Source organism: Prunus persica, chromosome G6 (genome assembly GCF_000346465.2).
Source record: "Prunus persica cultivar Lovell chromosome G6, Prunus_persica_NCBIv2, whole genome shotgun sequence".
Lineage (NCBI taxonomy): Eukaryota > Viridiplantae > Streptophyta > Magnoliopsida > Rosales > Rosaceae > Prunus > Prunus persica.
Genome location: NC_034014.1, coordinates 1,262,723 through 1,271,939, shown reverse-complemented (window position 1 = coordinate 1,271,939; position 9,217 = coordinate 1,262,723).

Sequence of the window (9,217 nt, the reverse complement as noted above, 5' to 3'; positions counted from 1 at the left end):
AAGACTGGTCGAGGTATGAGCACAATGCCTCGTGTTGTGAAGAGAAAGCTTCAGAAACTGAGGCCAATTGTTGAGTACAATAAAAGGGGGAAAGGTGTTGGCCAAGCACATATTGAGATGCAGTCGTATATTGGTGTGTTGGCACGCTCCAGGATCCCACTTGTGGACAAGAAATGGTCCCAAATCCCCAAGGATATAAAGGAGCAGATTTGGGAAGCAGTTGACATGGCTTTTGTCGTAGGCCAAGGGGGCAAGACCTCTGTTTTAGCTTCTGCTTCCAAGAAATGGAAGGATTTCAAGTCTACACTAACGAGGCATTATATCCTTCCATACACCAATGACAGGGAGAAATTAAGCCAACCCCCTGAAACATATAAATTCATAGAGAAAGCACAATGGGATGCCTTTGTAGCTTCAAGGCTATCCAAAGATTTTGAGTCTGTGCATTCTCAACATGCACAGATTAGGGAGAAACTCGAGTACAATCATCGATTGTCTCGAAAAGGATATGCTGGATTGGAGGATCAATTGGAGGAAACCATGCCTGGGGTAGAAATTGATCGATCTACCTTATGGAAGAGAGCTAGACAGGACAAACATGGTAACATCCCTGATCCAAAGGTGGCAGAGAAAGCTAAATTAATTGTAAGCCTACTATCACTCTGTTTTAAATTTTTATTAAACTGTGAATTATTCTTATTACGTCGTGTGTTATATTGTTCGTCGTGTGAATGATATTACCACGTCGAAACTTTGTTAAAAACGTCGTTAACGGTCTAAATAGGAATCACTACTCTGTTTTCTTTAATTATAGCATAAGACGTCGGTTGTTTATTCATTTCGTCGTTTTAAATAAATAACCACGTCGGTATAACTACCGTCGTGATAAGTTATCATAACGTCGGTTTATACGTTATTGCGTCGTGTGAAATTATATAATACGTCGTTTGTACATAAATAACCGTCGTGTGTTTTTTTGTTTATCTTTGTTTTAGGATGAATTGCAGAAACAAGTCTCGGAAGGCAAAGTCAGAGTAGATGGCAGCAATGATGTGCTGACCATGGCTTTGGGCCCCGAGCATCCAGGCAGATTGAGGGGAGTTGGTGCTGGTGTTTCCCCAAGGCAACATTTCAATTTGCCCAAACCACAGAGGGTGAGCTTTGACGACCGTTTGAAGGACAGTTTAAGAGTTCTCCTTCAAGAAGAGACTAAAAAGATGGAGGCTAAGGCAAGGGAAGAGGCCTTAAGAATGGAGGCTAGGACAAAACAATTGGTAGAGGCTGAGAGGGAGCATTTCCTGAGTCAGCTTTCCCAATTAATTCCCAATTTTGATCCAAGCATGCTTAAACCAAGAATTAGCCAAAGCCCCAAAAATCCAATGTCTGACAAAGCTAGCTGCTCTGGAGGTGATGTGAGATCCCTACATTTGGAGGATGATACTGCCAAAATGGGGAAACATCAGCCAGATGAAGAGAAGGAAGAAGAAAAAAGAGATGAAGAGAAGGAAGAAGAAAAGGAGAAAGAAGATGAAGAAAAGCATGACGACAAGGTATGTTCACATAACTTTGCCTTTTATTTGTTTTTCAAAATTTCAGACGTCGATATTTTTATTTCATCCGTCGTTTGTTTACAACTTAGACGGCGGAATTTTTTTAAGACGTAATAAAATATTTAAACGACGGTTTTTGCACCGTCGTTTAAATGGTTTTAGACGACGCTTTATTCATAAAACCGTCGTCTTGATGGAATTACCACGACAGTTTTTCCACCGTCGTTTAAATACTTTTAAGACGACGTGTTATTCCTTAAACCGTCGTCTTTATTGAATTACCACGTCATTTTTTTAATTTCTTTAAACAGGTTATTGAAGTTGGTGCTTATTCAAATATGGAGGCGCCATCTTCTTTAAAAACCCTTTGTCGTTTTGTGGAAACGACACTCCTGCCTGAGGATAAGACACTCCAATTTACAATTGATAAGGAGGTGTTTGGTGGTGAGCGCGATACCTTCCTCCTGCCTGAAGATATTACACAATTTGCAGGCATGGAAGAAATTGGAGCTACTGTATTGGCTGTATATATGAGGTTTGTACTTCTAAAATAATATCTCGTTGGTTTATATATTGCGTCGTCTGAACTAACTAACCACGTCGTCTTAACTAACTACCGTCGTGATAAATATATTATAACGTCCTCATCTATTTAAGTACGTCGTGTGAAATATTATAATACGTCGTTTTTTTATACATAACCGTCGTGTTTTGTGTGCTGACTTGTTTATATTATTTTATTTGTTTAGGTACTTACACGATGTTTTGAAAAAAGCCAATATGTGCAGCATGGTTGGCTTTATCGACCCTGCTACAGTTAGTGCCAACTCTGGCACAATAACTGAAAGATCACGACTCGTAGCAGCTCGACTTCAGAAGACAGACGGTGAACAGATTTTCATGATGCCTTACAATCCAGGGTTAGTCTCCTTAGGATTTTGTTTTTATGATTTTCAATAAATGACAGCTTATAAACTAACCACGTCGGTGTTTTATTTTATTTAGTCGTTTGAAACTACTAACCACGTCGGTAGTTATTTATCGTCGTGAGACATCTATAATGTCGTCGATTGCTACTTTATTTCGTCGTGTGAAATATTATAATACGTCGTTTTTGTAAATAACCGTCGTTTTTATATTAATTTTGTGCAGCCGTCATTGGATTTTGCTGATTGTAAGAGCAAAGAGAGAAACCGTCTATTTTCTGGATCCTCTGCCAGGAAATCGTGTGGTCGATGAAGAGGCCAAAAACATCGTGAACAGTGCTTTAAAAATATATAATACCCACATAGCCCGTGCAGGACGTAAAAATGTAATTTGGAAAACTCTCTCAGGCACACCAAAGCAACCCAGCAATGTCGAATGCGGGTACTATGTGATGCGCTTCATGAGGGACATCATCATGGATCCTTTCTTGGGGTTTGAGAATAAGGTAAGAAGAAATTACCTTCATACATTTCACGTCGTTTTTTGTATTATCAACGACGGTCATGTAAAATTAACGTCGTTGAATGGATATACTACGTCGGTTATGAAAAATATCGTCGTCTGTGATTGAATTTCTTTTTATTTATAAACCCTAATAGTCATTGTTTATGCAGTATGCCAAGGGAAACCAGGAAGCTTCATACCCCCAAGAAGCCATTGATGAAGTCCGGAATGAATGGGCAGAGTTTGTTTTCCAAATTATTAAACAGGGCAATTATTGAACACTTGATATTTATGTATAATGTACAAATTTTCTCTATAATATGTAATGTAAAAATTTGTTGAGGTTTTCTTAAATTAAAAAAAAAAACAAACATACAAATTGCTTAACCGACGTGTAATACTTTTCCAACGACCTAATAAAGTCAAAAACCGTCGTATTTTGTTGTTTCGTGTTTTAAACAAATACGACGTAAAAATATAGTTAGACGACGTTCTTTGAACAATTGAGTCGTTTATGGTTTACAACATCTTCAATTTCTTAAGGGTTCAGGGTATCATCGACGACGTTTATGTAACGACAGCGGTTAAGTCGTGGAATATATATTTTACGTCGTATAGTTAAATAGCCGCCATGGTTTCTCATTTTAACGACGTCATTTTAACGACTTAGTAGTCTATTACAATTTACAACGTCTACAATTTATTAACACCGACGTGGTTTGTTGTTTTGGTAAGAATATTTTATTATTTTTATATCAAAATATTCAAAATAAATTTAAAATAAATCAGAAAATTGAAAAGTCAACTCCTATGAAGTCATTGATATATTTTCTTCCACATAAACCTTGAAAAAATTCATTTTGAATAACAAAAATTTAAAATGACCATCCAAAACAAAATTGTTTTGATGAGTCATAAAATCACTTCTAGTTTTATGGTTTAGGGTTTAGAGTCTAGGGTTTAGAGATTAGGGTTGTTATTTATTGGGGTTTATTTTTAAAGTATAATTTTTGGGTAGTCTAGGGTATATGTTAGGCTTTAAAACCATAAAACCTTTTATAAACTTAATTTTTTAAATTGTATAATTTAGTTTTATGGGTTTAGGGTATTAATTTTTAACGACGGTGGTTACGTCGTGGAATACATATTTTACGTCGTACAGAAAAACATACGACATGGTTTACGCTTTAAACGACGTCATTTTAATATGTAAGTCGGTTTATATAATTTACAACGTCTTTAATTTCTTAACACCGACGTGGTTTTTCAGTCGTCGTTATATAAAAAATTCAAAATAAATTTAAAATTAATCCGAAAAATGAAGCTTCAAAATAACGGCCTTACGTTCTTAATCCGAAAAATGAAGTTTCCGTCGTGGAATATTAAATTTACGTCGGTACGTGTAGAACTTTCGCCTTGGTTTTTCTTTCGACGTTTTAAAACGCACGAACTCTAAAAATTTTCGCGCGACCTAAATTTTTTAGATTTGGCTCTTATTCTTATACTTCGAACCCTGAAACCTAAAATTTTCAGATTTCGCGCGACATAACATTTCGCTCTCTCACTTCTGCTCTAATTAAAAGTTGCACTCTCCAGGCTCCGTCGAATCTGTGAGCTCGTCCAACCTGTAAGTACAAACCCTATCTTCCCCTTGTAAATTCATTGAATGATATTAGGTTGTTTTGTTAAAGGGTTTTATGTGTATGCTTTGCGATCTGTTAATAATGTGCTTATAGGTATGGGTTCATGGATTTTCTGTTTAATGGGTTCATGGATTACATTATGTGTTATGTTGAATTGGGAATGGATTTAATTTTGTCGTATCTTTTAATCACCCTATGTTATGTTGAATTGGGAATGGATTTATTGTTTTCATGCTTGGTTTCATGTATATGTTGGTTTCTTGCTTGGTTTCATATATATGTTGTGTTCTTAATGGGTTTTGTGTTCTTGAAAATAAACTGAGGCACGACGAATTTTAAGGCGTACGACGACGATTACACGACGGTTTTTTTAAACTACCGTCGTTGTATTACTTATACACGACGGTTTTTTCATAAACCGTCGTTGTATTACTTATAATAGACGACGTCTGTTGAAAATACGTCGTCTATATATGCCAAATACGTCTGTTTTTGTTTAAAACCCGTCGTCTCTGTTGTGTATTACTTGCGATTAGATCATTGTATAATCTGCTATAGTGATGGTCATTGCCTGTATTTTCACTTTATTATAGATAATAGGTTATAGTGTCGGAGATGGATAAGTCATGGATGCACTCGGATAGAAGATCGAAGGCATATGAATTTGGGGTGGAAGCATTTTTGAACTTTGCTGTAGAAAATCTTCTAACTACAACACATATCCGTTGTCCATGTGTTAAATGTGTTAATTTGAAGTTGTTTGGGGTTGGAATTATAAGGGATCACTTATACTTTAATGGAATTGACCAAAGCTATAAGAATTGGACATTTCACGGAGAACCTTGGGAAGTAACTACTAATGCTAGTAGAAATGTTGAAGAAGATGATGGCCATAGTAGGTACAGTTTTGTGTCTGAAGAAATTGATATGGATGATAATGGTTTTGGTGATTTTGGTTCGGAACCGTATGAGTTTGCCAATGTGATTGGGGATGGAGATCAACCAGTGTACCCTGGTTGTAGAAAGTACACGAAGTTATCGGCATTAGTGAAGTTGTATAATTTGAAGGCAAAACATGGGATGAGTGATGTCTGTTTTACAGAATTATTGATACTTCAAGGCGATTTGCTTCCAGAAGGAAATACAATACCAACCTCCATGTATGAGGCTAAAAAGACTTTGTGTGCATTGGGGCTGAGTTATGAGAAAATGCACGCATGCCCCAATGATTGCATCTTGTATAGGAAGGAGTATGAGGATTCAACTAATTGTCCTACTTGTGGTATCTCAAGGTGGAAGGAAGGCAAAGATTCAATCTTGAAAGAGGGTGTGCCAGCGAAGGTGGTGTGGTATTTTCCCCCAATTCCAAGGTTTAAAAGGATGTTTCAATCACATGAGACAGCTAAGAGTTTGACTTGGTGGCATGCTGCTAGAAAATCAATTGACGGTCAGATGTCTCATCCGGCGGATTCCCCGTCTTGGAAACTTCTTGATGATAAATGGCCTGAGTTTGGTAATGAGCCGAGAAACTTGAGATTGGCTCTTTCATCTGATGGATTCAATCCCCACAGTTCTCTAAGTAGCAGATATAGTTGTTGGCCGGTTATCTTAGTTACATATAATCTCCCTCCATGGCTGTGCATGAAACGAAAGTTCATGATGTTAACCTTATTGATTTCCGGTCCTAAACAACCCAGAAATGATATAGACGTTTACTTGGAGCCTTTGATTGATGATTTAAAATCCTTGTGGGTTGGGATTAGAGGAGTGTATGATGCACATAATGGAGAATACTTTACACTCAGAGCTGCATTAATGTGGACAATTAATGATTTCCCCGCCTATGGAAACTTATCTGGTTGTGTTGTTAAAGGATATAAAGCTTGTCCAATATGCGGCGATGATACACCTAGTCACAGGTTGAAAAATGGCCACAAAATTTGTTACATTGGGCATAGAAAATGGTTACCAATCAATCATCCATATAGGAGGCAACGTGCAGGTTTTAATGGGAAACCTGAATATGGCATACCTCCCGAGCCATTAACCGGAGAAGAAGTGCTGCATATGGTTGAAAATGGTGACAGAGTTTGTTGGAAGAAGAAATCAATATTCTTTGATCTCGAGTATTGGAAATACCTTCCTGTGAGGCATGCCCTAGATGTTATGCACATTGAGAAGAATGTTTGCGATAGTATCATTGGTACATTGCTGGAGATCCCTGGAAAAAATAAAGATGGGATTGCTGCTCGATTAGATTTATTGAACATGGGGGTCAAAACTGATTTGCAACCCGAGTATGGAGAAAGACGTACTCGTTTGCCTCCTGGGCCTTGGAATTTGTCAAGAGCAGAGAAGAAAGAGGTTTGCAATTCATTCTATGGTATGAAGGTCCCTGAAGGTTATTCTTCAAATATTAAAAATCTTGTATCTTTACAAGATTCAAGACTTCTTGGCCTTAAATCACATGATTGTCATACCTTAATGCAACAATTGCTTCCTGTGGCAATTCGTTCTGTTTTGGAGAAGCCTGCAAGGTATGCAATAGCTCGTTTGTGCTTCTTCTTCAATGCTATATGTGCAAAGACTGTTGATGTTTCCAAGCTAGATAAGTTGGAAGAAGATGTAGTAGTTACTCTGTGTTTGCTTGAGAAGTACTTTCCCCCTTCATTCTTTGATATCATGGTTCATCTAGTAGTACATCTTGTCAGAGAAGTTCGTCTATGTGGGCCAGTATATTTTAGGTGGATGTATTCGTTTGAAAGATATATGAAAGTGCTGAAGGGGTATGTTCAGAATCGTACTCGTCCCGAATGTTGCATTGCTGAGCGGTATATAGCTGAAGAAGCGGTAGAGTTTTGTACTCAGCATTTATCTGATGTTAGTACAGTTGGAGTGCCTTCAAGCCAAAAGATGGGACTTTCAAAGCCATTATCAGGTTGCACAATGAGCGTAGTTGATCAGGACCTGTTGAATCAAGCACATCTATATGTCTTGGAGAATACGGAGGAAGTCCTACCTTATATCGAGTACGTATGAGCTTTATTCTTTAAGTTTCCATTTTAAATTATTTCTTATGTTTATCTTCTATATTTGGGACCGTAATGCTTGAATTTTTCGTGTCATGTAGGCAACATATGATCCACATCAAGATTGCTTATCCAAAATTTAGAAAGAGAACAAAGTGGCTGCAGGATAAGCACAATAGCACTTTCATTCAATGGCTACGCTTCAAGGTATATGTTGTTGAATAACATATTTCTCTTTTAATTTTCTTCTTATTTATATGTTAGATTGAATTAAGATATGATTAATTTGCAGGTTCAAAGTGAACTTGAGGAAGACAATCATGGCGTATCAGAAAATTTAAGGTGGCTAGCAGCTGGTCCAAACATGTCAGTGCCATTATATAGGAGCTATCTTATTAAAGGTATTAAATTCAATATCAAGGCACAAGATGATGTGCGGACAACTCAAAATAGTGGAGTTTATTTACTTGCACATACCATGCAAGTTGCTAGTGCCTAGGATAAAAACCCAATTCTCTCAAATATGGGTTTCTATGGTGTCATTCAAGAAATTTGGGACCTTGACTACCAAAAGTTTACAATCCCAGTCTTTAGGTGTGATTGGATAGATAGTTCTGGTCTTGTAGTCGACGAACTTGGATTTACCCTTGTAGATTTGAGTAAAATTGGACATAGGAATGACCAATTTGTTTTGGCTTCTCAAGTCAAACAAATATTTTTTGTTGACGACCCGATGCATCGTGGTTGGTCGGTAGTGTTATCAATGCCTAATAGAGAATATAATGATGTTATTGGTAATGAAGTCTTAGGTGATGTGATAATTGAGTGTGAGCCATTTACTAGAGGGATGCCAAATGTTGACACATTTGATGAACTGGTGGGTGAGTTAGGCGGTCAAAATATTCGAGATGGGTGTGAAGATATATGGATTGAATGATGCTTATGTAATTGGCAGTGTATGACATTAATTTTGTAATATATTGTAATGTGATTTCTTCACTTTCTACGTTCAAATAAAACACGACGTTATTGTGAACCAGTTATTCAGCATATTTACCGACGTCTTAAAGCAACGTAACAATGAAGAACCACGACGCTATTGTGAAGCAATTATTCAGGATATCACGTCGGGGAAGGATTAAGAACCGCCATGTAATTCAAAATAACACGACTCCAATCCCATAATACCGACGTCTAAAAAATGAGATATATAATCTGAACGTTAAAAAATACGACGTCATCATACATTTTCCACGTCGCAAGTTCTTTTATAAACGAAGAGGAACGAAATGAATTCCGACGGAAATTCATTATAACCGCCGTCTAATAACAATTAAACGACGTTATTTGTAATACGGCTCTCATCATAATCAACGCCGTCTATATGTCCTGTAATACGGCGCTCATTTATTTGGAACCGACGTTGTTTAGAAGTTCAACGTCGTCTATATTATTAAGTGCGTCGTGAGTGATGATGATAGATATAAATACAACGTCGACTATATAAATGTGTACGTCGTAAATAATGACTCTGACAACTATTTCCACGTCATCTTTTTTAGAA